This window comes from Tamandua tetradactyla, chromosome 11 (genome assembly GCF_023851605.1).
Source record: "Tamandua tetradactyla isolate mTamTet1 chromosome 11, mTamTet1.pri, whole genome shotgun sequence".
In the NCBI taxonomy this organism is placed as follows: domain Eukaryota; kingdom Metazoa; phylum Chordata; class Mammalia; order Pilosa; family Myrmecophagidae; genus Tamandua; species Tamandua tetradactyla.
In genome coordinates, this window is record NC_135337.1 from 74,991,960 (window position 1) to 75,018,714 (window position 26,755).

Here is a 26,755-nt window from a genome sequence, read left to right on the forward strand (position 1 = left end):
TATTTCAATACCCTAATGAATTACCCACGTATACTCTGCAAAGATGTCTTTGTATTTTGTAACTCCCAACCCCTTACCTTTGGGATATTATACAATATTTCTTCTGAATATTTTCCATCTAGTAAGTCTGAAATACATGGCATGGTCGATGGCTATTTTTTCTTTACACTGTTTTAAAGATTTCATTCTGAACCCTTCACACCCACCACTCAAGAGTTTTAAGGCCAAGTACAGTAAATGAAAGAAAAATCCCAATGTTAACGTGGTCACAGAGAATGCAAGGGTGAAATAATTTGCGGAGCAGAGAAAGAGTATGGATGATCAAAATGACAATAGCATCTGAGCAGGAGAAACTGGTGGCAACCAACTCCTTCCTCCAAAAGTAAATTACAAGCAAGAATCTCAGACACCGTTAGGAAGGGGAAAAAAAATAGTTTTATACTGATTATATATGGAACATAGATGGCATTAACTTCTCTGAAAAATGACAAACTTATCTACATTGGTCCACACAGTTGTTCACACAAGACTATATGAGGCAGCGAACATGAGAATATCTTACTCTGACAGGTACATTCGGAGCTTCTCTATGTTTACTGCCAGCCTTTTGCTTTCCTCTTCTAATGCCCTGATCTCGGAGCGCAATGCATCACGTTCAGCTTGCACTTCTTTAATATATTCTGAAAAGTAGAGAAGATTGGGTACTGCACTGTGGGCACAGGGACCTGAAAACACGGTTGGGAGGCTGAAAGAAAGGGCCCAAGTCCAGAAATCAGGAAACCATTCCTTACCTTCCAATGTGGGAGCATTTACATTAAGCCACACTTTCTCCTCAATAAGCACCTACCTTCCAGGGTGCAGTGGTTGGGGACCAAGCCTCGCAGGCCGTATTGGAACATTGGCACTGCACGATTTGCCTAAAAATTGCAAAAGAGATTTTGAGAAATTTTGCACCCAATGTGCAAACAAAACCTCAAACACCAAAACGTGGAAAGATTTAGCAACAACACTTTTACCAACTCTTGGTCCTTGATCTTCTCACCTCCCTCCAGTTCCGATGGGACTTGCATTCCTTCAAACACATCACTTATGACTTTGATGATTCCACTGAACATTTATTTTTTTAATTTTTTAATTTTTCATTTTTTTTTACATGGGCAGGCACCAGGAATCGAACCCGGGTCCTCGGGCTTGGCAGGCAAGCATTCTTACCTGCTGAGCCACCATGGCCCGCCCCCCACTGAGCATTTTGTTGTTACCCTACACGAAGCATATTCAGGTTAGTAATGATTATGCAACACTTTTACTTCCATTTTTAAGGTGTGATCCAGGATGAAGAAATACTTTTACCTTGTATTAATTCAGTTCTTCCAAGAGACTGATTTTTAGTCTGCGGAGTTCTCCCACATCATCCTTCAGTCTGATGATCTTTAAAAAATATGATAAAGGACTCAGAGTTCAAAATATAAATGACAGTGGTGTTGAAACCAAGCCCCGAGTACATGAGCCCTGACAGAAGTAAAGAACACAATACTCTATACTTATGATGCTGGCTGCAGATTTAGACTGCTTATAGAAAACAAACTGTGATAGAAGACACTGTAATGAAAGAAATCCTACAATAAGAATGGAATAATAAGACCCATGGAAAGAGCTCAAGATTGAAACCTGGAAATAGCAAAATCCATATATACCTTATCTTTGTATTCAGATAATTTTTCTCTGATTATTTTGTGTTCCTTCATAGCCTCTGAGATTTCTTCTTCGACTTGTAAAACTGTCCCTAAGAAGATTAGAAGAAATGAATAAGAAGGAATTGCCCTGATGTACCAGCAGTAAAGGTGCATGATCTGGTATTATGGGGGCAAAGAGCCTCGAATAGCACCTAGAATTTCAGACTTTCCTGACTGGCATTTACTTCTCACATCAGACCCTGATATGCAATGTATTGGAACCCTGAGTTTCGACAGACATCAATACTTAATTACCCCGACATATGATGCATGTGTGGAGTTCATTATCCCCATTTTGCATCATGCCCATTTCTAATCATTCTCCACTAGAATTAATGGTTCCCACCACTTAAACTTCTTATGATCTGGTACAAATATCTATTACACATCTACTTTACCCAGCAATACTGGAACCTTTTCTGAGCCTGAATTTCCTTGGCATACACCAATAGTGTCTCATTTGTCCCTAGATCCAGATTGTGCCAGTCACCTATCACCCCAAAACTCAGACTAATGCCATCAATTTCTCCCTAAGCTTTTCTAAACAGAACTTTTGTTCTTCAGACCCCCATAATTTGTCCCTCCTCTCAGTCCCTTTTTCCTGTTGGCAGTAATGCTACCTTCTTCTTCATTCAGACCAGGAATTCTAACATTTTCCAGTTATCAAGAAACCAGACATCTTAACTCATGGCATTTTATTCTAACTGAATTAAAACACACATCAAGCACCAATATTGAGAAACTCTTTCACAGAAAACATAAGCTAAAATCTTACCTGAATATAATCTATGCCCCACCTAGAAGAAAGTAAACAATATTAAATTTAATGTCAAAATAGTTAATGAATATTCTTATGAGAGACTGATTTTTACTTTAGAAGAATTGCAAATTAGGTTAGAAGAATTATAAATCTGCTAATTCCAGATAAACTGTCAAAATTATGTCCAAGTGAAGTTTTAATATTGGGTGGGTTTAGGATAATTAATCCAAATAATGAAAAAAAAGAAAGATTTTTAAAACATAATTTAAATGGTATGTAATACTTCATTACCATTTTCTGACAAAAGCACTAAGGTAAATACCTAATTTACCTTATCCCCAATGTGGGGATAAAATTTATCCCCAGTTTAGGGATAAAAATCTTTCTCCTCATTTCTAAACATGAACAAATCTACTCATTTTTAATAATGAGAATGGGAGACATTTTTATAATAAATATACTAAAGCATCAATAACCTCAAAGCACTTATTTGTCCACGTCCAGATGAAAACATGAGTTTCAGAACCAGGATTGTTTTAAAAGCCTGTGGGCAAACAAAGGAAAGGCAATATCATGGACTTGGATAACAGAGAAGCTTAGCCTACCTATAGGCATGCCTAAGAGTTACTTCTGGAGGACTCTCTTGTTGCTCACATGCGGCCTCACTCTCTCTAAGCCCAACTCTGTAAGTGAGATCATTGCCCTCCCCCCTAAGTGGGACATGACATCCAGGGGTGAAAGTCTCCCTGGCAACGTGGGAGAGGACTCCCAGGGATGAATCCGGCCCTGGCACCTTGGGATGAACAATTCCATCCTGTCCAAAAGGGGGGAAAGAAGTGTAACTAATAAAGTAGCAGTGGCAGATAGAGTTCAAACAGAGTCGAGAGGCTACTCTGGGGGTTGCTCTTATGCAAGCTTCACTTAGACCTTGTTACCTGTCAAAACCTGCCAAGCCCCTACCAAAACCATCCAGCCAATCTAAAGAACACCTGGGGCGATATATAAGATTCCACAAGGGTTCCATACAAGTCCAGAAACCTGCAACTTCCACACGGATCCTGGTCCAGTGAAGTCCTGAAACCTAGAGGGCTCAGCCTCTCCAGAACATCAGATACTTCCATCTCCCTAACCCACTTTAGTGACAGACCCTTTCAATATGAAAAAAATCTTCTGGAGAGGGCAAAATGTTCTTCCAAAACCCCAACTATCCCCAAATGACATCACTGAAGTATAGCTTCATCAAATATAAGCAGGAACCTATTGAAACACCAGATTGAAACACAAGTAACAATCTTTATTACCTAGAACATAGTCTCCCATTCAAATATTGTAAGTGGCGATTAGCTGCTGAGGCAGCTCAAAAAACTTGTGGTAATAATATAAACTTATTGTAGCATGGAAACATATAGTGTTACTGAACAATGCATCCAGGAAGATCCACCTAGAAAGCCATGGGACTCTTCATCTGAAGGAAGTTCTCAAGGGCAGCAAAGGAGAGAGTAGGGGATGCGCAAAAAGCATGTGGAAGAAGAAGATGCTTCTATGCCTGGAGGGAAAAAAATTCACTACAAAGAGTGAACTGTGAATTCAAGGTGCCCTAGTGTTGGGCTCAGATTAAGTAGGACTTCAGGTTTTATCCAGTTATATTGTAAATTTATGATGCAAATATTTTGGCACATGAAATGATTTCTTCGTTTTCTATTTCTTCTCTATGACTAGAAGAATACATTGTCTCATGGTTTATAAGAACTTTCAAAAGTGCAATCAAAACTAAGTAGGGAGTACTTCCGGAGAAGATGGCGGCTTAGTAAGACGCGCGGGTCTTAGTTCCTCCTCCAGAAAAGCAACTAAAGAAACAGAAACAATACGAAACAGCTCCTGGAGTCACGACAGAGACCAAAAAGACAGCGTACCCCATTCTGGAACGGCTGAACGGGCAGGGAGAATCCGCGGCAGTGAGATACCCGAGGGGCGCGCGTTTTCCCGGCTGGGGCGGCTGGCGACCGGGGTCCCCTCCACGCACGTGGCTCCCCGGTCTGACTGGGAACGTTGGATAGCGGGGCCCTCCCGTCACGCTTGGCATCTCGGGCCAGCTGGGCAATTTGGACCGGCACTCTCCCAAGCCGCAGCGGCCAGCGACCCCCCCTCCACGCGCGGTTTCCCAGGCCGACTGCCGTGCAGACAGACGAGCGCCACGAGCGCCACCTACTGGACAGGAAAAGAAAAACAGAGCCCAGAGATTTCACAGAAAAACCTTTCAACCAGCCGGGTCCCACACCCAGGGAAATCTGATCAAATGCCCAGACACCAGCAGAAAATAATGGATGACGCTCGGAAAATTGAAGATATGGCCCAGTCAAAGGAACAAACCAATAGTTCAAATGAGATACAGGAGCTGAGACAACTAATGCTGAATATACGAACAGAAATGGAAAAACTCTTCAAAAACCAAATCAATAAATTGAGGGAGGACATGAAGAAGACATGGGCTGAACAAAAAGAAGAAATAGAAAATCTGAAAAAACAAATCACAGAACTTATGGGAGTGAAGGACAAAGAAGAAAAAATGGAAAAAACAATGGATACCTACAATGGTAGATCTAAAGAGACAGAAGCTACAATTAGTGAACTGGAGGATGGAACATCTGAATTCCAAAAAGAAACAGAAACTATAGGGAAAAGAATGGAAAAACTTGAGCAGGGGATCAGGGAACTGAATGACAATATGAAATGCACAAATATACGTGTTGTGGGTGTCCCAGAAGGAGAAGAGAAGGGAAAAGGAGGAGAAAAACTAATGGAAGAAATTATCACTGAAAATTTCCCAACTCTTATGAAAGACCTAAATTTGCAGATCCAAGAAGTGCAGCGCACCCCAAAGAGAATAGACCCAAATAGGCATTCTCCAAGACATTTACTAGTTAGAATGTCAGAGGTCAAAGAGAAAGAGAGGATCTTGAAAGCAGCAAGAGAAAAACAATCTGTCACATACAAGGGAAACCCAATAAGACTATGTGTAGATTTCTCAGCAGAAACCATGGAAGCTAGAAGACAGTGGGATGATATATTTAAATTACTAAAAGAGGAAAACTGCCAACCAAGACTCCTATATCCAGCAAAATTGTCCTTCAAAAATGAAGGAGAAATTAAAACATTTATAGACAAAAAGTCACTGAGAGAATTTGTGAGCAAGAGACCAGCTCTGCAAGAAATACTAAAGGGAGCACTAGAGTCAGATACGAAAAGACAGAAGAGAGAGGTATGGAGTAAAGTGTAGAAAGAAGGAAAATCAGATATGATATATATAATACAAAAGCCAAAATGGTAGAGGAAAATATTATCCAAACAGTAATAACACTAAAAATTAATGGACTGAATTTCCCAATCAAAAGACATAGAATGGCAGAATGGATTACGACCCAGCAATACCACTGCTAGGTATCTACTCAAAGGACTTAAGGGCAAAGACACAGATGGACATTTGCACACCAATGTTTATAGCAGCATTATCTACAATTGCAAAGAGATGGAAACAGCCAAAATGCCCATCAACAGACGAGTGGCTAAACAAACTGTGGTATATACATACGATGGAATATTATGCAGCTTTAAGACAGACTAAACTTATGAAGCATGTAATAACATGGATGGACCTAGAGAACATTATGCTGAGTGAGTCTAGCCAAAAACTAAAGGACAAATACTGTATGGTCCCACTGATGTGAACCGACATTCGAGAATCAGCTTGGAATATATCATTGGTAACAGAGACCAGCAGGAGTTAGAAACAGGGTAAGATAATGGGTAATTGGAGCTGAAGGGATACAGACTGTGCAACAGGACTAGATACAAAAACTCAAAAATGGACAGCACAATAATACCTAAGTGTAATGTAACTAGGTTGGAACACTGAATGAAGCTGCACCTGAAATATGGTTTTTTGTTTGTGTGTTTGTATCTTTTGTTTTTGTTTTTTTCTTTTTCCTTTTTATATATATATAAATATTTTTATTAGTATTATTATTTTAATTCTCTTCTCTGTATTAACATTCTATATCTTTTTCTGCTGTTTTGCTAGTTCTTTTCCTAAATCGATGCAAATGTACTAAGAAATGATGATCATACATCTATGTGATAATACTAAGAATTACTGAGTGCATGTGTAGAATGGAATGATTTCTAAATGTTGTGTTAATTTCTTTTCTTTTTTTGATTAATAAAAACAATTAAAAAAAATAAATAATAGGGGGAACAAATGTTAAAATAGATTTAGTTTGAAATGTTAGTGATCAATGAAAGGGTCAGTAAGGGGTATGGCATGTAAAATTTTTTTTGTTTATTATATTTTTCTGTTGTCTTTTTATTTCTTTTTCTGAATTCATGCTAATGTTCTAAGAAATGATCATGATGATGAATATGGAACTATGTGATGATATTGTGAATTGCTGAGTATGTGTTGGGAATGTTTGTGTTTCTTGTAATTTTTTTAATTAATAAAAAATTTAAAATGATAAAAAAAAAAAACTAAGTAGGAAGGTAAACTTTGTAGGTTTCTAGCAGTAGGATAATACTGGATAAAAGCGTGTAAATATTTTTAAGGCCTTGCATTAGATAATATGAAATTTCTTTCCAGCAGTATTGTAAGGATTCACAGTTCCACTAACATTAAATCAAAGTGCCCAGCTAATACTCAGCATTTCACTTTCAATAGAAAGCATTTTTAAATTGAAGTTTTCACTTTGATCTTATATAGTTGTCTTGTTCCCTGAGTTCCTTTCTATTTGTTTATTTTTTTTGGATGCTGTATGGCGGGGGTCACATTTCATTCTTATTTTATGTGCGTATCCCCTTATTAGAGCAAACATTTATTGAATTTTTGTTTGGTTTTTCATTTGCTTGTTTGCTTTTTGTTTGTTTGTTTGATAAGTGCATGGGGCTCCCTGAGTGCTTTACCTCCAAAATTTAAACTAATGATATTACCAGTTTAGCTTCAATTTCAAGCACTATTTTTGCATTCATGTTAGTACCCTATAAGAAACAAAAAGACCACAAGTATAAAATGTTTAGGTTTATTATGACTTACAGTATGCTTGCAAGTTAACTGAAATACTCACATCTGGAATACATATCCTTAAGAAAAGGATAATGGAAATAATTCCCAAGAAGACCGCAACATTGACAGCCACCAGTGGAAATCCACAAATATCGGGTCCAATTTGAAAATGGTCCTATAAAATATCAACTAGCTGAAATAGCAATACTTGAAATAACAAGAACCTCAAAAACTGTACAATATAAGAGGTACAAAGAACCACTCATAGAAATCTTAAATGGGCTCTAAGACATAACCATGTCCCTCAAAACTCTCCAATGGATTCCACTGTTTCGAGGAAGATGGAACGTTGAGAGCTTCGTGTTTTGTGCTTAGCTGGCTTTGTTACTGGAAATTGTGAATGTGGCACCTTTAAGTGGAACACTCAGTCTCCGTGCCTTCCAGAAGGCCATGGATTAACAGGTTGTTATATACATGAATGGAGTAAAACCCACTGATAAAGGAGCAAACTGCCAATACATGCAATATCAGCTAAGTTTCAAAATGATTATTATGAGTAAAAGAACCCAGAAAAAAAAAAGCTACCTACTATACATTCCTTTTATATAATATTCTACAAAATGACTATTAATCTATATTGACAGATGGCAGATGGGTTGTTGTCCAGCACCCCGGCAGGGAATGTATAGAATGGGGGATGGAGGATGGCAGGTGGACAAGAGGAAACATTTGGGGGGTGTTTGCGATGTTTACATTCTTGGTTGCAAAACTGCTTTCATGGATGTACAAACATTTAAAACTGAACAAATCTACATGAGTGCATTTTACTATACATCACTTATAGATCAATAAACCAACAGAAAACAATCTTCATACACAAACTGAGTTCATTTTGACAAAAAATTCAAAGGTTTTTAAATTTTGGATTGAACCTACAAGCCAATATATAATTATAAATAGTAAATGAAATTAAGAACTTACATTAGTCAAGAAGTCTACTTTTTCAGTAAGATGTTCATAACCTTCTTGGATTAAATCCACTGGAAAAGTTCTAAAAATATAGCTAACCTGTATTAAAAAATGGGCAAAAGTCACAAAAACCAATTAAAATTGTATTCAGCAGATAGAAATGAATTCTGATAAGTGAGGGGTCCCATATATAAATATATTGCATCATTCTGATGTGCCATATAGATGTATAGATACAACTGATATAATTGAATAGATGATAGTTGTTATAGTTACACTAGTATTGTTATTCCAGTAATAATTAAATAAAGAATAATTTTTAGGCCAACATTATTTTTAAAAAATCCGAAGTGTTCTTTCCAAACTTAGCTTCATTCTGTATACAAAATATATTATGTCAGCAGAATACCATGTAATCACCATGTGAAAAAGAGTGGATTATTGTATGTCATAAAGTGTGAAATTATAAGAATTAAGGATGGTTAGAAACCCAATTTCAAATAACTACTGGCAAGAATTCACCTTCCTATTTCACTCGTGCTATAAACCAGCACTTACAAGGCACAGTAGTCAATAAACAGCAACCGTGAAAATGAATAGGTAAATTGAATAGGGTGTTTCTGGAATGTGTGGTGACTACAAAAAAAGGTAAGCATACTGGTTTCTGAAAAAACATACAAGAATTTTAGGAGAAAATGCATTTACAGTTTAATTCACACTCATCCACACATCAAGTCTGTTTCATGCAAATTAAACCCTCTCCTGAGGAAGAAACCCAAACTGTGGCCAGCCACCCATCAGATGCTTGATTTCACTTCTGTAGATCAGCCTTGTGAGGAATTACTCATTTAAATTGAAAAAGCAAATAGAGTATTGCTTTAGAAAGACAAACTCTGCATAAATGATTGTCAGGATACACGTAATTACGTGCAGCTGCCTTTGTCAGTTTGAAACTGTTGTAGACCCCAGAAAAGCCATGTTCTTTAATCCTCATTCAATTGGGCTGCATGGGATCTTTTGATTAGGTGGTTTCCATGGAAACCTGTCTCTACCCATTCAAGTTCGAGTTGCTTACTGGAGTCCCTTAAGAGAGAATCATTTTGGGAAGAGACTATTGAAGCAACAGAGCCTACATGAGACCCAGTCGTCTGGAGATGCAGAAAGTAAATGTCCCTAGAATTGTTCTGGATCCAGTGGCCTTGCTTGAGTCAAGATATCTTTTCCCGGATGCCTTGGTTTGTACATTTTTATAGTCATAGAACTGTAAGCTTGCAAACAATACATTCCCCCTGTTTTAGTTTGCTAATGATGCTGGAGAGCATTATACCAGAAAAGGAATGGCTTTTAGGAAGGGATTTAATAAGTTACACATTTAGAGTTCTAAGGCCAAGAAAATATCCAAATTAAGGCACCAACAAGAGATTACTTCACTCAAGAAAGGCTGATGCTGCCTGGAACACCTCTGTCAGGTGAGAAGGCATGTGGCTGGCTCCTGCTGGTCACTTGCTCCTGGGCTCCATTGCTTTCATCCTCTGTTTCCTGTGGGGATTCCTCACTTGGCATCTGTGGGCCTGCAGTTAGCTCCTCCAGGACACAACTCTGGGTTCTGGCTTGCTTAGCATCCCACAGGAAGGCACATGGCAATGACTGCTGGGCCCTACATCTCCAAACATCGGGGTCTTGTATTGGCTCTGCCAGCTATGAAGCAACTATTTCTGAGCATTTGCATTTGCTCTATCAGCCCTCCAAGCTTCTCCAAACAGCCAACTCTCAGCTCTGAGCTGTCTCCAAAATGTTTGCTCTTCTAAAGGATTCCAGTAAACTAATCAAGACCCACCTTGAATGGGTGAGGTCACATCTCCATCTAATCAAAAGGCCACACCCAAATTTGGGCATGTCACATCTTTATGGAGATGATCTAATCAAAAGTTTAAGGCCTGAGCTGAAGCCATAATAATTAGGGACCACTGTTCCCAAGGCTATCAAGCTTTCAGAACTATGGGGGACTTACTCAGGGAAAATATGGAGTACATAAAGCACTGGCCCTTTAAACTGACAGAGCCTGAGGCCCCCTTCCAGCTCAGAGCTTCCAGAACCAAGTCTGGCATCATGACTCCCGTGATAGAATAATTCATTACTTTTTGATGTTATAAAGTTATGCTTTTCAGATTTCCACAGTTTCCACCTTTTCCTTGTGTGGAACCTGCAGGGGTTATAGGACCCAGAACGCAATATGAAAGCAGTGGACAGAGTCCATTAAGGCTGGAACAAGAAACGCACTCATAGGTAGGTACTGGCTCTGCAAGGAGGACCTATCTCCCCTCAAACACCCCAAGGGAAACTCATCATTTAAAATTACAATGTGACAACCCAGTTAAAATCAAGTAAGGCAAGTGCAACATTTACTCACACTGGCGTTTGGGTGACCCAACATTGACCAGGATGACTGGACCAGGAGGAGCCAAAAGAGGAGCCCCAGAGACCCCATTTTGGGTTGGTCCTTGGGGGCAGCCTTAGGCTGGGAGGAGGGCAGAGGCGGCACGTGCAGGAAGGGGAAGGGGTGGGTGAGGAGGGGAAGGGGTGGGGTGGGGAGGGGAGGGGGAGGGGGTGGGTGAGGAGGGGAAGGGGTGGGGTGGGGAGGGGAGGGGGAAGGGGTGGGCTGAGGAGGGGGGAAGGGTAGATAATGGGGAAGGGAAGGAAAAGGACAGGAAGGATGGCCCGGAACTGGTACTTGGGATGGGAGATTGAAGGTGAGGAAGTGGAGGAATCAGGGGAAAAGGGTTCTGAGTGGGAAAATCGGCAGAGAGTGTGGAAAGCGGGCTTAAAATCAAGTCAGCAGGTGAAATGGCAGGATACAGAAGCAGGTACGGTGAGATGCTCAGGAGCACTAGGAGCAGGTAGAGGTGGCTCTGACCTCCTCTCCGCCTTCTCCCGTTTGGCCGCTGCCTTAGCAACCCGGCGTCTTATATCTCCCCCCTCGCCCAATCAGGAGCTTCCTTCCTGGCGCGTGACAGCAGAACCCCGCCCCCGTGTTGTGAGAATGCCCCTCCCCCACCTCCACCTCCCCCATGCCATCCCAACGACAGTTCCTCTCCAGAATCAGTATGTCCCTCTGATTTCTTGTCCCTTTTTGAATACTTGATATTTTTAAAAGCTCATCAAATCCATGAGAGCAACGTTGCCAGTCCTACATCAATCCCTTGATGCTGAGTCTCAGCTCATTCTAGGATTTCTATCCCATGTTGCCAGGAAGGTCCACACCCCTGGGAGTCATGTCCCACGTAGACAGGGGGAGTGTTAACCAATTATATTTTGTAAGATATATCTTTAGTATATAACCAAATTTAAAGGTCCACAAAATGTGTAATATCTGAAATAAATGATTATCACACTCTACAAATGGACATAAACAAGAAGGATGGAAATCTAAACATTGTAAACACGTAGATTTTATTCAAAATAATTGACAAGTTGGGCGGGCCGCGGTGGCTCAGCGGGCAAAGTGCTTGCCTGCTATGCCGGAGGACCTCGGTTCGATTCCCGGCCCCAGCCCATGTAACAAAAACGGAGAAACAGAATACAATAAAAAAAAAAAAAACAAGAAAATGTTTAAAGATGTTTCCCTTTCTTCCTTCCTTCCTTCCTTCTATCCTTCCTTCCTTCTCTCTGTCTTTCCTTTAAAAAAAAAAAAAAAAAAAAAAAAAAAAAATAATTGACAAGTTTAAAGAAATCTCAGTATGAATTTGCATTTTTATTACTACTTCTGATGCTCCGGCACTCAATTCTAATAACAATGCAATCCCGCTGAAGGAAAAATAAAATGTCTCTATCCCAACAGAAAAAGGAAAAAGCCAAGGTACAAGACAGCCTCCTCCATCCAAATCTCCTCAAATGCGTCCAAGTGTTAGAACTTAAATAAACGTGAAATTCCAGCTCTAATGGAGCCTGGATCCAATCAACCCACTGCAACATCTTTCTCCTTTTAACAGGTTTGTTTATTCCATTTTCACCACGCGTATCATAAATAGGTCTCATACCACGCGTGACATCTTATTCCCCACCACCCAATGTCTACACAACACTGGGAAGTCACACTGGGTGGGGGAGCCTGAGGGGGTCAAATCCAGGGCAGAGCCAGGGTGACACTGTGCAGATGCCGTCCAGGGAGGACACTGAGCTGAGTCCCTTCTCAGGTAAGCTGCTCACTGCTTTGAAGTGGAAGCTTAAAAACTGAAGATGGGAAGGATCAGGATTTCAGAAATTCAGAGGGCACACGGTTTCCATGAACTTGGAAGGAATTTGTATTAAGTTCTGCAGAACTTCACAGAGCAGGGTGCATTTTTAGATGCCTAGACTAAGGGTCCTTTGCTGTAAATTAATTGCAGAATTTGTATGTTAAAACCCACACCCACATCCACACCCTCTAATAACTGACTTTTATTATTGCTTTGCTACAAAATTTCATTCTGCACTACTCGATTTCTCATATCACAGCAGTGAATTTTAAACTCACTCATGTTGAAAGACATGAAGGTGTGTTATTTAGTAAATCATTTGTTTAAAAATGACCCTAGAATCTCTTTTATTGCTCAGATGCGGTCTCACTCTCTCTAAGCCCAACTCTGCAAGTGAAATTATTGCCTTTCCCCCTACATGGGACATGACATCCAGGGGTGAAGGTCTCCCTGGTGGCATTGAAGCTGACTCCATCATGGAATCAACAATGCCATCCTGATCAAATTGGGGAAAAGAAATATAACAAATAAGGTATCAGTGGCTAAGAGAGTTCAAATAGAGTCGAGAAGCTACTCTGGAGGTTGCCCTTATGCAAGCTTCAGGTAGACATTGCTACCTGTCATGACCTGCCAACCCCCAACCAGGACCATTCCAGCCCATCCTAAAGAACACCTAGGGCAATATATAAGATTCTACAAAGGTTCCATGCAGTAGGGTAACTTTCCAGAAACCTACAACTTCCACATAGGTTCCTGGACCAGATAAATCCTGAAACCTAGAGGGCCCAGCCTCTCCAGAACATCAGCTAGTTCCATCTACCTACCCCATATTATTGACAGCCCCTTCCAACATGAAAAAATTAGAATGGACATAGCCAAAATACCCCTAAAGACTGGGAGAAAGATCAAAGATGATGGTGGATTTATACAGAGAAGGTAGGGTTTAACAAACGAGTATGATTGCTGAGTCATTATATTGATATGTCTTTCAGTCTCCAATATCTTAGGGCAGCTAGAAGTAAAACCTAAAATTGTGGAATTGTAATCCATACCAAACTCTAAACTCTGTTCTATAACTAATTGTTGCGCTGTGCTTTGAACTTAATTGCTTTTTTGTATATATGTTATTTTTCACAAAAAAGAAAAAAAGTTGTTTGTGATAAAAAAAAAAAATACTTGTTCCTTCTAGCCTCCAATGTTCTGAAGCAGCTAGAAGGAAAAATCTGAGATGATGGTATGGTAACCTGTGACAAACTTTAGGATCTGTTCTGTAACTACCTGTTGAAGAGTGCTTTGAAAACTACTGGTTTTTTCTTTCTTTGCTTTGTATATATGTTATATTACACAATTAAAAGTTAGAAAAAAATGACCCTAGATTTTAGTTTTTCCATGTGTGTGGACATTTTATATTCCCCAGTCAGAAATAAGCTATGAAGCTATGATAGGTTTAATATCTACATATTTTATTGAATAGATTAATAAACACTGGAAGTTTCTAGTGCCATAATCTGACACAAATATAACTAAGAAAAGAGAGAGATTGGTTTAATTTCGGCTGTAACCATGTGAAAGGAATGCATGGCTCCAGACATGATTTTAGCAGAATGCTAACTTTTGGGAAGTACCAGCAGCAAAATTGCATTCTACATCCTTGAACTGAAAAAGGATTAGTCAGCGTACTTTCAAAAGTTATAACTAGTTAGGAATCCATTTTAGATCCTGTTATTACACTAAAATATTCAAATTAAGTGCTTTGGCATTAAATATGAACTATATCACAAAAAGAAAAACTAGGTAAAATTATGAGTACAGATGGACCTAAACTATTAATTATGGCAATGAAGAAAATAATATGGAAAATAAATTAGCATTTCAATAAAGGAAAAAATACTCTAAGAGATTTTTATAAAAGGGAGGATTATATGGGCCACATAATAAATCAAAGGCCAGGTCAAAACAGTATGGTACTGGCATAAAGATAGATATATCGACCAATGGAATCGAATAGAGTGCTCAGATATAGACCCTCTCATCTATGGACATTTGATCTTTGATAAGGCAGTCAAGTCAACTCACCTGGGACAGAACAGTCTCTTCAATAAATGGTGCCTAGAGAACTAGATATCCATATGCAAAAGAATGAAAGAGGACCTGTATCTTACACCCTATACAAAAGTTAACTCAAAATAGATCAAAGATCTAAACATTAGGTCTAAGACCATAAAACAGTTAGAGGAAAATGTAGGGAGATATCTTATGAATCTTACAATTGGAGGCGGTTTTATGGACCTTAAACCTAAAGCAAGAGCACTGAAGAAAGAAAGAAATAAATGGGAGCGCCTCAAAATTAAACACTTTTGTGCATCAAAGAACTTCATCAAGAAAGTAGAAAGACAGCCTACACAATGGGAGACAATATTTGGAAACGACATATCAGATAAAGGTCTAGTATCCAGAATTTATAAAGAGATTGTTCAACTCAACAACAAAAAGACAGCCAATCCAATTACAAAATGGGAAAAAGACTTGAACAGACACCTCTCAGAAGAGGAAATATAAATGGCCAAAAGGCACATGAAGAGATGTTCAATGTCCCTGGTCATTAGAGAAATGCAAATCAAAACCACAATGAGATATCATCTCACACCCACCAGAATGGCCATTATCAACAAAACAGAAAATGACAAGTGCTGGAGAGGATGTGGAGAAAGAGGCACACTTATCCACTGTTGGTGGGAATGTCAAATGGTGCAACCACTGTGGAAGGCAGTTTGGTGGTTCCTCAAAAAGCTGAATATAGAATTGCCATATGACCCAGCAATACTATTGTTAGGTATCTACTCAGAGGACTTAAGGGCAAAGACACAAACGGACATTTGCACACCAATGTTTATAGCAGCATTATTCACAATTTCAAAGAGATGGAAACAGCCAAAATGTCCATCAACAGACGAATGGCTAAACAAACTGTGGTATATACATACGATGGAATATTATGCAGCTTTAAGACAGAATAAACTTATGAAGCATGTAATAACATGGATGGACCTAGAGAACATCATGCTGAGTGAGACTAGCCAAAAACTAAAGGACAAATATTGTATGGTCCCACTGATGTGAACCGACATTAGAGAATAAACTTGGAATATGTCATTGGTAACAGAGACCATCAGGAGATAGAAATAGGGTAAGACAATGGGTAATTGGAGCTGAAGGGATACAGACTGTGCAACAAGATTGGATACAAAAACTCAGAAATGGACAGCACAATACTACCTAATTGTAATGTAATCATGTTAAAACACTGAATGAAGCTGCATCTGAGGTATAGTTTTTTTTTTTTTATTTATTTTTTTTCTCTCTATTATTGTTTTATTTCTTTTTCTGTTGTCTTTCTATTTCTTTTTCTAAATCGATGCAAATGTACTAAGAAATGATGAATATGCATCTATGTGATGATATTAAGAATTACTGATTGTATATGTAGAATGGAATGATTTCTAAATGTTGTTAGTTAATTTTTTTAATTAATAAAAAAATCCCATTTCATAAAGGTAGAATTATCCCTATTCAATACTGTATTTTTGAAATTGTAATCAGCTCATCTCCCTGGATGATGTGATTTAGTCAAGAGTGGTTGTTAAACTGGATTAGCTGACAACATGTCTCTACCCATTTGGGTGGGTCTTGATTGGTTTATTGGAGTCCTATAAAAGAGGAAACATTTTGGAGAATGGGAGATTCAGAGAGAGCAGAGCAGAACAACATAGCCACGAGCAGAGTCCACCAGCCAGTGACCTCTGGAGATGAAAAAGGAAAATGCCTCCCAGGGAGCTTCATGAAATAGGAAACCAGGAGAAGAAGCTAGCAGGTGACACTGTGTTCACCATGTGCCTTCTCACTTGAGAGAGAAACCCTGAACTTCATCGGCCTTCTTGAACCAAGGTATCTTTCCCTGGATGCCTTTGATTGGACACTTCTATAGACTTGTTTTAATTGGGACATTTTCTCGGCCTTAGAATTGTAAACTAGCAACTTATTAAATTCCTCTTTTTAAAAGCCAAAAAAAAAAAATCAAAGGCCAAAATCTGTAATATGTAACTGCCTCTTACAAATTAATCAGAAGGTAAATATTCAACCAAAAAATGAAACTTGACACAAGGTGTGGAGAGCCGCCACCCGGGTCGGGCCTAGTGGACACGCCGCAGCCTGCCCTAGAGTTCCCCCCGCCCATCGAGTGAGCCAAGATGGCGCCCGCATCCTGCCTCCGCGTATGACGTACGCGCCCGCCAACCCTGTCTACCAATCACCCTTGTATACGTGGCGTTAGCCCATTGGGTTTGGATTTTGTATATAAAGGCGTTACCCGGACGGGGAAAGCGAGACGACCCGCAGGGAGCCGTACCTGACGGCCGCATAGAGGTTGCTCCCCCATGGGGTATTTTAGCCCGCGCGGAACCTGTTACAAAGAATGCAAGCTTAGCTCCAGTAAAGGTCTGTGCTCACAACCGCCGCGTGTTACGGATTCGTGTCTGCCATTCAAGTCGGTTTGTCTGCGTCTGTCTCTCTCTCCTCTGTCCCCTTCGCCGGCCGGGGGATCAGAAGCTGAGCGAGACGGCGCCGGACAAGTGGTGGCCCGTACGGGGAACCTTCTTCTGCTGCCTTTCCCCGAGCTGGTGAAGACGTGCTCCTCGGGTTCACGGCGGAACCTCCGCGCCTGATCAACGTGAGAGGGTAAGTGCTTTCTGCTACGTGAGAGTTAAGGGCTGTGGGCGTTCAGGTAGCCCCAGTGAGTCGGGAGAGCTCCCAGATTGGTTAAGGTCCAGTGCCGACTGCAAGCATGGGGCAGTCAGGAAGTTCACCTTTGTTAGCTCCCTTAAAGACCCTTTTAGCGGACGGCTCCTGTGAAAGTGAGCCGCCCACTTGTAAGCCGCCAGAGTCAAGCACTAGTTCAGACACCTCTGACTCAGAGTCAGATGGTGATGAGACCGAGGGTGCAGACGCGCCTCCGCTGATCGATTGGGGGAGGCCCCCTGTCTCACCCACGCAGCCTTCCGCCCCGCCAGCGCCTGCTGCAGGGGCGCGGCGGTTTCCGGTGAATGGTTTTGGTGATCTCGCCAAAAACCCTCACCACGGGCTCCCTCTGGTGGCCGAATCAGGTAATTACAGTGGCCCTCCTTTGCGAGACCCGGAACCCCCTACAGGCTGGTCTAGGGAGGGGCAGTTACAGCTGTGCCCCCCGCCTGCGTACGCAGGCCCTCAGGGTCCCACGTCATCAAACAATAGAGGGAGGCATTTCTGGAATTGGATTCCTTTTTCAACCTTTAGACCTTTCGGTATGCTGGGTGGTTACCAACCGCTTAAGCCAGAACCAGCTTCAGAAATGTACCCGGTTATTATCAATCCCCAAGGTAATAATCAGTATGAGTCATATGATTACAAAGTCTTAAAGGAGTTGAGGCAGGCCGTCCATCAGTATGGCCCCAATGCCCCTTTTACATTGAATATGGTTGAAAACCTTTCCGCCCTGAATCACACACCCGCAGATATATATCAGTTGGCCCGTGCTTCTTTGCCACCAGGCCGATACATAGATTGGAAAGCATGGTTTGAGGAGTTGGCTGAGGAACAAGCCGCAAAAAACGCAGCGGGGAGACGTGGCGGGTGGAATGCAGATATGCTATTGGGGAAAGGTGCCCATTCCCAGAATCAAACAGGGTTCCCTCAAGAAGTCTATGGACAGATTTTCCGCTGTTTCATAGGCGCCTGGAAAAAGTTGGCAGGCCAGGGAGAGGCTCAAGCTTCACTCAGTAGCATACACCAGGGCCCCACTGAACCATTCGTGGATTTTGTAGCCAGAATGCAAACTGCGGCTGAGAGAATTTTCTCAGACCCAGGAGTAGCAGAGACCGTAGTCAAACAAATGATATTTGAACAATGCAATAAAGAGTGTAAAGCTATCCTGGTACAAAACAAGGGAAAGAGCATGACGGAGTGGGTTCGTCTCTGTAGAGACGCTGGCAGCCCGTTAACTGCTGCAGGTCTAGCTGCCATGCTAGCCAGCTCCTTACAAGTAAATACAAAGAAAACCAAAGACTTAGGAATAAGACCTAAGGGATGTTATCACTGTGGCCGGTCGGGACACATTAAGAGAAACTGTCCCAATAAAGACCAACCACCCACCACTCAACAATATGATAGGCCGCATGCGATGACCAGACTATGTGGCCGTTGCCGCAAGGGACCCCATCGCGCAGAAGACTGTAGATCAGCCTTCGATGCGCAGGGCAAGCGCATTTCTGGCCGTCCTGAGCAGGTTCCAAAAAACGGGCAGAGGGGGTCCGCCCTTCCGGTGGGCCCCCTTGCTTGCCATACGACGACACAACATCCGTCCACGTTCGTGCATCCCCCGGATCAGCAGGACTGGACCTCTGTGCCACCTCCAGGCTTGTACTGACCCCCTCCATGGGAGTCCAATTGGTGGGGACCTCCTTTAAAGGGCCCTTACCAACAGGTACTGTGGGGCTCCTATTAGGGAGAGCATCCACAGCCTTGAAAGGATTAACAGTTATACCAGGTATTGTAGACTCAGATTTCACAGGTTATGTCCAGATTATGGTACAATCTCAGCAAGGTACTCTGGTCATTGCAGAGGGTGATAAGCTGGCACAGCTCCTGCTCTTGCCCAGCTTACATCCGCTCTTTCCGAGTAAAGCCAGACAAAGAGGAGATAAGGGATTTGGGTCTACTGGAGAAGTTTTTGAGGGCCTCCATATGTCTCTGGAGTCTCGACCCATGTTGACTATTAAGGTACAAGGCAGACCCTTCCTGGGCCTGCTAGATACCGGGGCCGATCGGTCGATTATAAGACAACAAGAATGGCCCTCCGCCTGGCCGACGTGCAAGGCGGAGGACACCATTAGAGGAATAGGCCAGGTCTCAGCACCCATGCTGAGTGCAACTGCCCTTCATTGGGCAGATGAAGAAGGACATCAAGGTAGCTTTCAGCCTTATGTGTTAGCCCTGCCCGTGTCCTTATGGGGAAGAGACATTCTAGCCCAGATGGATGTTACATTGACCAGTAACTGCTCTCCGGCCTCTAAGCATCTCTTAAAAGGAATGGGATATGTCCCTGGCAAAGGCTTAGGAGCCTCATTGCAGGGACACACCATGCCCATACAGACTGCTTCCAATTTTAATAGACTAGGCCTGGGTTTTTCCTAGGGGCCACTGAGGGGAGACTCCCACCCACACCTATAAAACTAAAGTGGAAGACCAGTACCCCGGTGTGGGTGCCTCAGTGGCCCTTACCAAAAGAAAAGCTGTCAGCATTGCATACTCTAGTGTCTATACAGCTAAAAAAGGGCCACATCATTCCCTCTACATCACCTTGGAACACCCCTATTTTTGTCATAAAGAAAAAATCAGGCAGATGGAGATTGTTACATGATTTAAGAGCCATTAATAATTGCATAGAGTCTATGGTAAAATTAAATACCTGCATGTGTCAGTAGACACATGTTCTCAGATATTATTTGCCTCTGCTGAGACAGGAGAAAAAGTCCACCAAGTCATTGCACACTGCCTTGCCGCTTGGGCAGCGTGGGGTAAGCCAAAAATATTAAAGACAGATAATGGACCTGCTTACACTAGTAGAACCTTCCAAAAATTTTGTGATAATATGGAAGTACAATTAAAACATGGTATCCCCTACAACCCTCAAGGGCAAGGAATCATTGAAAGAGCACACAGGTCTCTTAAAGACTTGCTCAAAAAACAGAAAGGGGGAATAGGCCACGGCCTGTCCCCGAAGGCTCAACTGTCTGTAGCCTTATTTACATATAATTTTTTAAATGAAAATTCACTAGGAATGACACCTGCTCTTCAGCACACTACTCCGAGTCCTCCACATAGAGGTCTAGTCCGTTGGAAGGATGTCCTGTCAGGACAATGGCAAGGCCCTGACCCAGTGCTCAGCTGGGCCAGAGGCTCTGTTTGTGTTTTTCCCCAGGAACCAGGACGTCAACCTGTGTGGGTTCCGGAAAGACTGGTGAGAACCGTGACGTCGCCCGAGGACGCCAAGGAACTGTTGCCCAGAAAATTGATAAGCCTCCAACCAGAGCCACCAGATCCGGTCTCCAACTCTGCTGATGATGGCGACGAACGACAAGATGACAACAGGAGCGCTAGTCACCCTTCTATCGTATAGAAAGGGGACCAGCTTTAAAACCTCCCTACCTTTACTAACCTCTCCCAACAGGTGGATTCAGACCTTCGAGTGCTTGGGGATATCAAGTTGACCCCCGTTGATTTCGACCTTTCCAAACTGGGCGAGACTGTACAAAGTCTGTGGAACCGAGTCACCTCATGGTTCTCTTGGCCCAATTTGACTACTTGGATCCTCGTGGCAGTGGGACTATTAGTGGGTTTAGTCACTGTTAAATGTTTGTTAGAACGCTTGCTCCAGACACAGCAGCAATTACGTGTCACTACCATGTTGGCTATGTCACTCGCCCCTGATGCTCCTGGCAACGAACCAGCTCCCCCCTCACTGTATGACCCGTCCCGGCCACTCAGGGCGGGGCGCTCGAAAACAGGATCTGCTGCAAAGCCCATGGCCGTGTCCCGGGTGTAAAAGGCGGCACCAGAAGTCATAATTTTTGTCTAAAGGATGATCTCTACGGCGGAGTCACGGTCCTGGCCAGACTAGACTCCGGCCATTGCACAGAGACACCTAATGACGCTCTCGGCTCTGGTTGCCGCTCTCCTGCCCCCCTACATAACCCAGTTGCGAGGCGAAGCACTGCAGGGAGAGTCACGTGGTTTCCGGTTCACGGGCCCTCCGGTCTCTATATGAGGAGGCATTCTGGTTGGTGCCTAGCAAGCCTAGTCCAGACTCCCCAAAGCACCAAAACATGTAGTGGGCCGTTCCGGCCCACGGGAGCTCACTCATCAATGGAGACACCGGGTCAAAATAAGTAAAAAAGGGGGAGATGTGGAGAGCCGCCACCCGGGTCGGGCCTAGTGGACACGCCGCAGCCTGCCCTAGAGTTCCCCCCGCCCATCGAGTGAGCCAAGATGGCGCCCGCATCCTGCCTCCGCGTATGACGTACGCGCCCGCCAACCCTGTCTACCAATCACCCTTGTATACGTGGCGTTAGCCCATTGGGTTTGGATTTTGTATATAAAGGCGTTACCCGGACGGGGAAAGCGAGACGACCCGCAGGGAGCCGTACCTGACGGCCGCATAGAGGTTGCTCCCCCGTGGGGTATTTTAGCCCGCGCGGAACCTGTTACAAAGAATGCAAGCTTAGCTCCAGTAAAGGTCTGTGCTCACAACCGCCGCGTGTTACGGATTCGTGTCTGCCATTCAAGTCGGTTTGTCTGCGTCTGTCTCTCTCTCCTCTGTCCCCTTCGCCGGCCGGGGGATCAGAAGCTGAGCGAGACGGCGCCGGACAACAAGGAAACAGCTCAATGAAGAATTTGAAAAAAAACTGTATATACTAAAGAACGCATTAGTGATAAAAGCGCAAGTTAAGGCCACAGCGTGGTCTGTCTCTTTAACTTATTGAATTTCAGAGAAGATAAAGGAATGATTACAAGTACATTACAAGTAACGTCAAAAGACACTCTAGACACTCTCCTCTGTGGTTTATGGTTATGGTAGATCTTTGATGGAGGGCAGGTAAACTTTTCTAAATGTAAAACGTACTCACAGGTAGATTTGTGCGTTTCTTACATAGCTGTTCATTTCAATGTTGATTTAGATTAGCAAAAATATCGGAAGCCTACATTCAAAATAAGAGGAAAATTGTTATATAAGTTTTACTGAGATGGAATGCTATTAAATAATATTCAAAACAGGGGTCTTTTAAAAAGTGTTTTAACACATGAGGGCATTTAAATACATATTTACATTTTTTCAATTTAATTGTTTAGGTAAATTTAGAGGTATCATACAGCCGGATTCCAACTGTATAGGTTATACATGTTTAAAGTAATATACAGTATATACTATATCTATATGTAAATATGCCTTATTTATTAATCAAAACATACTGAAAATAAGAAACCAAATATTTATCATTTATATTAAACTTAATGATGTGATTATAGATAAATTTATTTCTTTTTGTTTCATATATCTTAAATTACCTATATTGTTTCATATATCATAAAATACATTGCATGTAAAAGATAAATCTTTAAATGCATTTCAGTCTAATTTTAACCACAAACTGTCACATAATATCACTAGCATGGATTTATCTTTTCTTTGTATAAGGAAAATCTGAACCCATAATATATTCTTAACTGGCAACTTTAAAAAGTAAAGCATTTTATAATTGAAATACTTGTAAAAATTTGAAACAAGATGTCCTGAGTTAAATAACACAGATCTGCAAAGCTGAATGTGCTCATTTGGAGCTCAGTTTTTCTGCTTGAAATGCAAAAACAACTTCCTAAAACATTATTGTTTGATGGCTTGTGATAAGATGACCCATCAATCTCAATTGGAAACCTCCCCCCCTGTTTTTCCCTTGGTGTAAGGGTTTTAAAAATTCTGGCATAGATGCAACTGCCAGCCTTACACCGACAAATTCATTCCAAATGTCCCCTGAGAGGCATAAACCCTATACAAGAAACCATCTTCCCCTTGTCGCTTTCGAGTGCTTCAGAAATAGGCGTGGGAACGCGCACGTCGCCCTGTCCGCTCGCCACGAGAGAATGAATGGGCTGGACCAGCCGTCAGCAGCGAGCGCCGTTCGACCACTGTGACCAGTTCCCTGGCGCTGACACCGGCTGGTAGCAGCATCCCGGCTCTATCCAGCACAGGGCGCTGCTTTTCACCCTTGTCTTTCTGGTATCACAGGAATGCCTTTCCGTGGGTGTGTCCGTAGGTCCCATACTCCTGCCTCCCAGCCCCAAGTTCAAGGCCGAGACCTGCAGGATGAGGCCCAGGAAACCGCTGCAAACCCTCCATCCCCAGCCCACCTTTCTGGCAATGGCTGTGCGTCCAACAGCGCTCAACGAACTGCCCGTTGATCACGGTGGCCCGGCAGCTGGTCTCTCCCCTCACGGAACCCGGGCAGATGTCACCGCATTCCTCGTGGTCATCTTTGTTCAGCACGATGTAATTATCCTCCACGGAATCCAGGATCCGCGACCAGTCGATGGTGGCCAGGTAGCAGAGCTCGTTGTTCTTCTCGATGCAGACAGAGCCCCGCGTGATGTTCATCAGATTATAGAGCCCGAGCTCCTTGAGATAGACCATCTCGAAGATGACCAGCGCGTAGTTAGAGAAGAGGCGTGAGCCCCGGATGACGGTGAGGTTGGGGAACAGGTCCTTCAGGCTCTCGAGCCCACAGACCCGAAACAGCAGCAGGTAATAGGTGATCATGATGAGTTTGGGGAAACTGAGGTCTTGGAAATCCTCAGGTCTCGTTTTGAACATCAGCAGGTTCTGCAGATGTCCCTCGATGACCGAGCAGTTCTCCAGCTCGTGGAGCCGAGTGAGATTGTTGTGAATGTCCATGCCTGGTCAGACTAGAAGGTGAAAAGAAGGGGGGAGGTAAGACGGGTGAGCCAACGTGCCATTTCTGGATTATACAAATCAGCAACAGGGACCCCACGCCCAGAAGGAACACACGTGGCTTAATGCTTTGCATTCAACATGGTGACCGTCTCATGGGTCAACTTAAGGAGGCCACAGCACCCCGTGTATTCAACCAAACACCAATCCAGGTGTTGCTGTGAAGGTATTTTGTGGATGTGGCTAACATCTACCAGGAGCTGACCTTAAGAAGACCATCCTTGAAAATGGGGATGGGTCTCATCCAATCAGCTGGTGGCCTTATGAGCAAGGACTGTGGATTGCCAGAAATGAAGAATTTCTGCCCATGACAGCTCCATCAGCTCTGGCTCGAACTTCCAGCCTGCCTGACGGATTTCAGACTCCAACTGTATCATCAACTCCCACCTGGGTTTCCTAGGGATTTCAGATTTGCCAGTCCTCACATTCCTGTGAGCCAATTCCTTCAAATACCTCTCTTTATATATATCTATATAGAGATTGATGGATATGGATATTTTGTACTATTGGTTCTGTTTCTCTGGAGAAGCTGAATGGTACAGATTTTGATGCCAACAGCAAGGGTGCTATTATAACAAATGCCTAAAAGCCCACAGGCAAGTATCTTTAAAATTAGGGGAATAGCCAACCGAAAACAATCCTGCCAACCTAGGGCATTATATGACTCCACAAAGGTTCCATGCACTAGGATAACTTTCCAGAAACCTACAACCTCCAGATCTGGTCCTTGGACCAGATAAGTCCTGCAATGCAGAGGGCCCAGCCTCCCCAGAATCTCAGGTAGCTCCATCCCCCTATCCCATATTATCGACAGCCCCTTCCAACATGAAAAAGTTAGAATAGCCATAGCCCAACTACCCTAAAGAGTGGGACAGAAAGATCAAAGACGATGGTGGAGTTGGACGGAGAAGATAGGATTTAGCAAATGAGTATAACTGCTGAATCATTATATTGACATTTCTTTTAGTCTCCAGTATCTTAGAGCAGCTAGAAATAAAAAACTAAAATTGTGGAATTGTAACACATACCAAACTCTGAAATCTGTTCTACAACTGATTGTTGCAACATGCTTTGAAATTTATTGCTTTTTAGTATATATGTCATTTTTCACAAAAAAGAAAAATACACATTTCTTCAGTCTCCAATGTTCTGGAGCAGCTAGAAGGAAAAATCTGAAATAGTGGAATGAGAACCCATAATAAACTTTGAAATCTCTTCTTATCTATTTATTGTCGTGTTCTTTGAAAATCATTGCTTCTTTTTTCTTTTCTTTGTATTAACAATAAAAAATGTTTAAAAAGGGTGGTGCCACTGTGGCTTAGTGGCAGAGTTCTCACCTGCCATGCTGGAGACCTGGGCTCAGTTTCCAGAACCTGCCTGTGCCAAAAAAAAAAGCATTTTAAAAAAATTAAGGGAATGGGTAGAAACTGGAAGAATTTGGAGGCACCTGATAGAAAAAGCTGAAAGTGCCCAAAAGAGATGGCTGGCGCTAAAGGTAATTCTTCTGTGATGCCCTAGAAGGAAACTAATTCCACTGTTTTGGAATCCTTAAATATTTTTGAACAAGGGGCCCCATGATTTCATTTTGCATGGGAGCCCACAAATTCTGCAGCCTATCCTGATGAGTGGCATTCAGTGCAAAGTTCCCGTCTTTTGCCTAAGCAATTACTTCCAAATGATAAAGAAAATATTCCTCTGGCAGTACCTGCTTGGAGCCTTAAAATAATCATGTGTCATCTGATGCAATTGAGACAATGGGATTTCAGAGCGGTTGAGTAACACAGCAGGTGCAGGAGGAGAAAGGGGAGATGTCCCGGATACGTCAATGCGAACAATCTTCAGGAAATGATCTGGGGGCATAAAGGTACCAGCATCAGAAATGGAGCAAGGAGAGCTTAATTTATTTGTTTTGTCAATTTTCCCCACAGCCTAATCACCTTTCACCTGGCTGTGGCATGGGCTTCCCAGCCAACACAAACACCCCCCACGCCCCATTCTCCTGCAGGTGGGCACTGTGCAGCTCCAACACCCTCTGGACTCCCCGCACCCTGTACTGCCCACCCACGGCCCACAGGCTTCTGCCCCACCCCCTCAGCCCTACATGGACACCACAGCTGAACAAGCCTGCCCCCCACCCTCGTACAACACTAAGGCTCCATGTCATCCTCTGAAACCTGAACTATGTTCGAGGAGGGGAAAGAAAACAAGCTAACATGACACAGGCATTTAAGTGGTCCCGAAACACAGTAGGTGCCTAATTAATGTCAGCTATTCTGGTGTTTATGCCCCAAAGCACATCACACTCATCTCCGGGAGCTGTGCCTTCATTCGCCTGGACCAACCAGGAGACAGCAAATGTTCTCTGTAAAAGCCCAGGCACTACATATTTTCAGCTTTGCAGGCCATACAGTC

The 26,755-nt window shown here is 42.6% G+C and overlaps 1 pseudogene across 1 annotated transcript; it reads right to left on the minus strand.

The window, feature by feature from the left end:
* Positions 1-22,918: 22,918 nt before the first annotated feature.
* Positions 22,919-26,159, minus strand: LOC143649589 (insulin receptor pseudogene; annotated as a pseudogene). Its single transcript, XR_013159127.1, has 2 exons — positions 26,049-26,159; positions 22,919-24,297 (listed from the first exon to the last, which is right to left on the minus strand). The product of XR_013159127.1 is annotated as an insulin receptor pseudogene (transcript).
* Between the last annotated feature and the right edge of the window lie 596 nt (positions 26,160-26,755).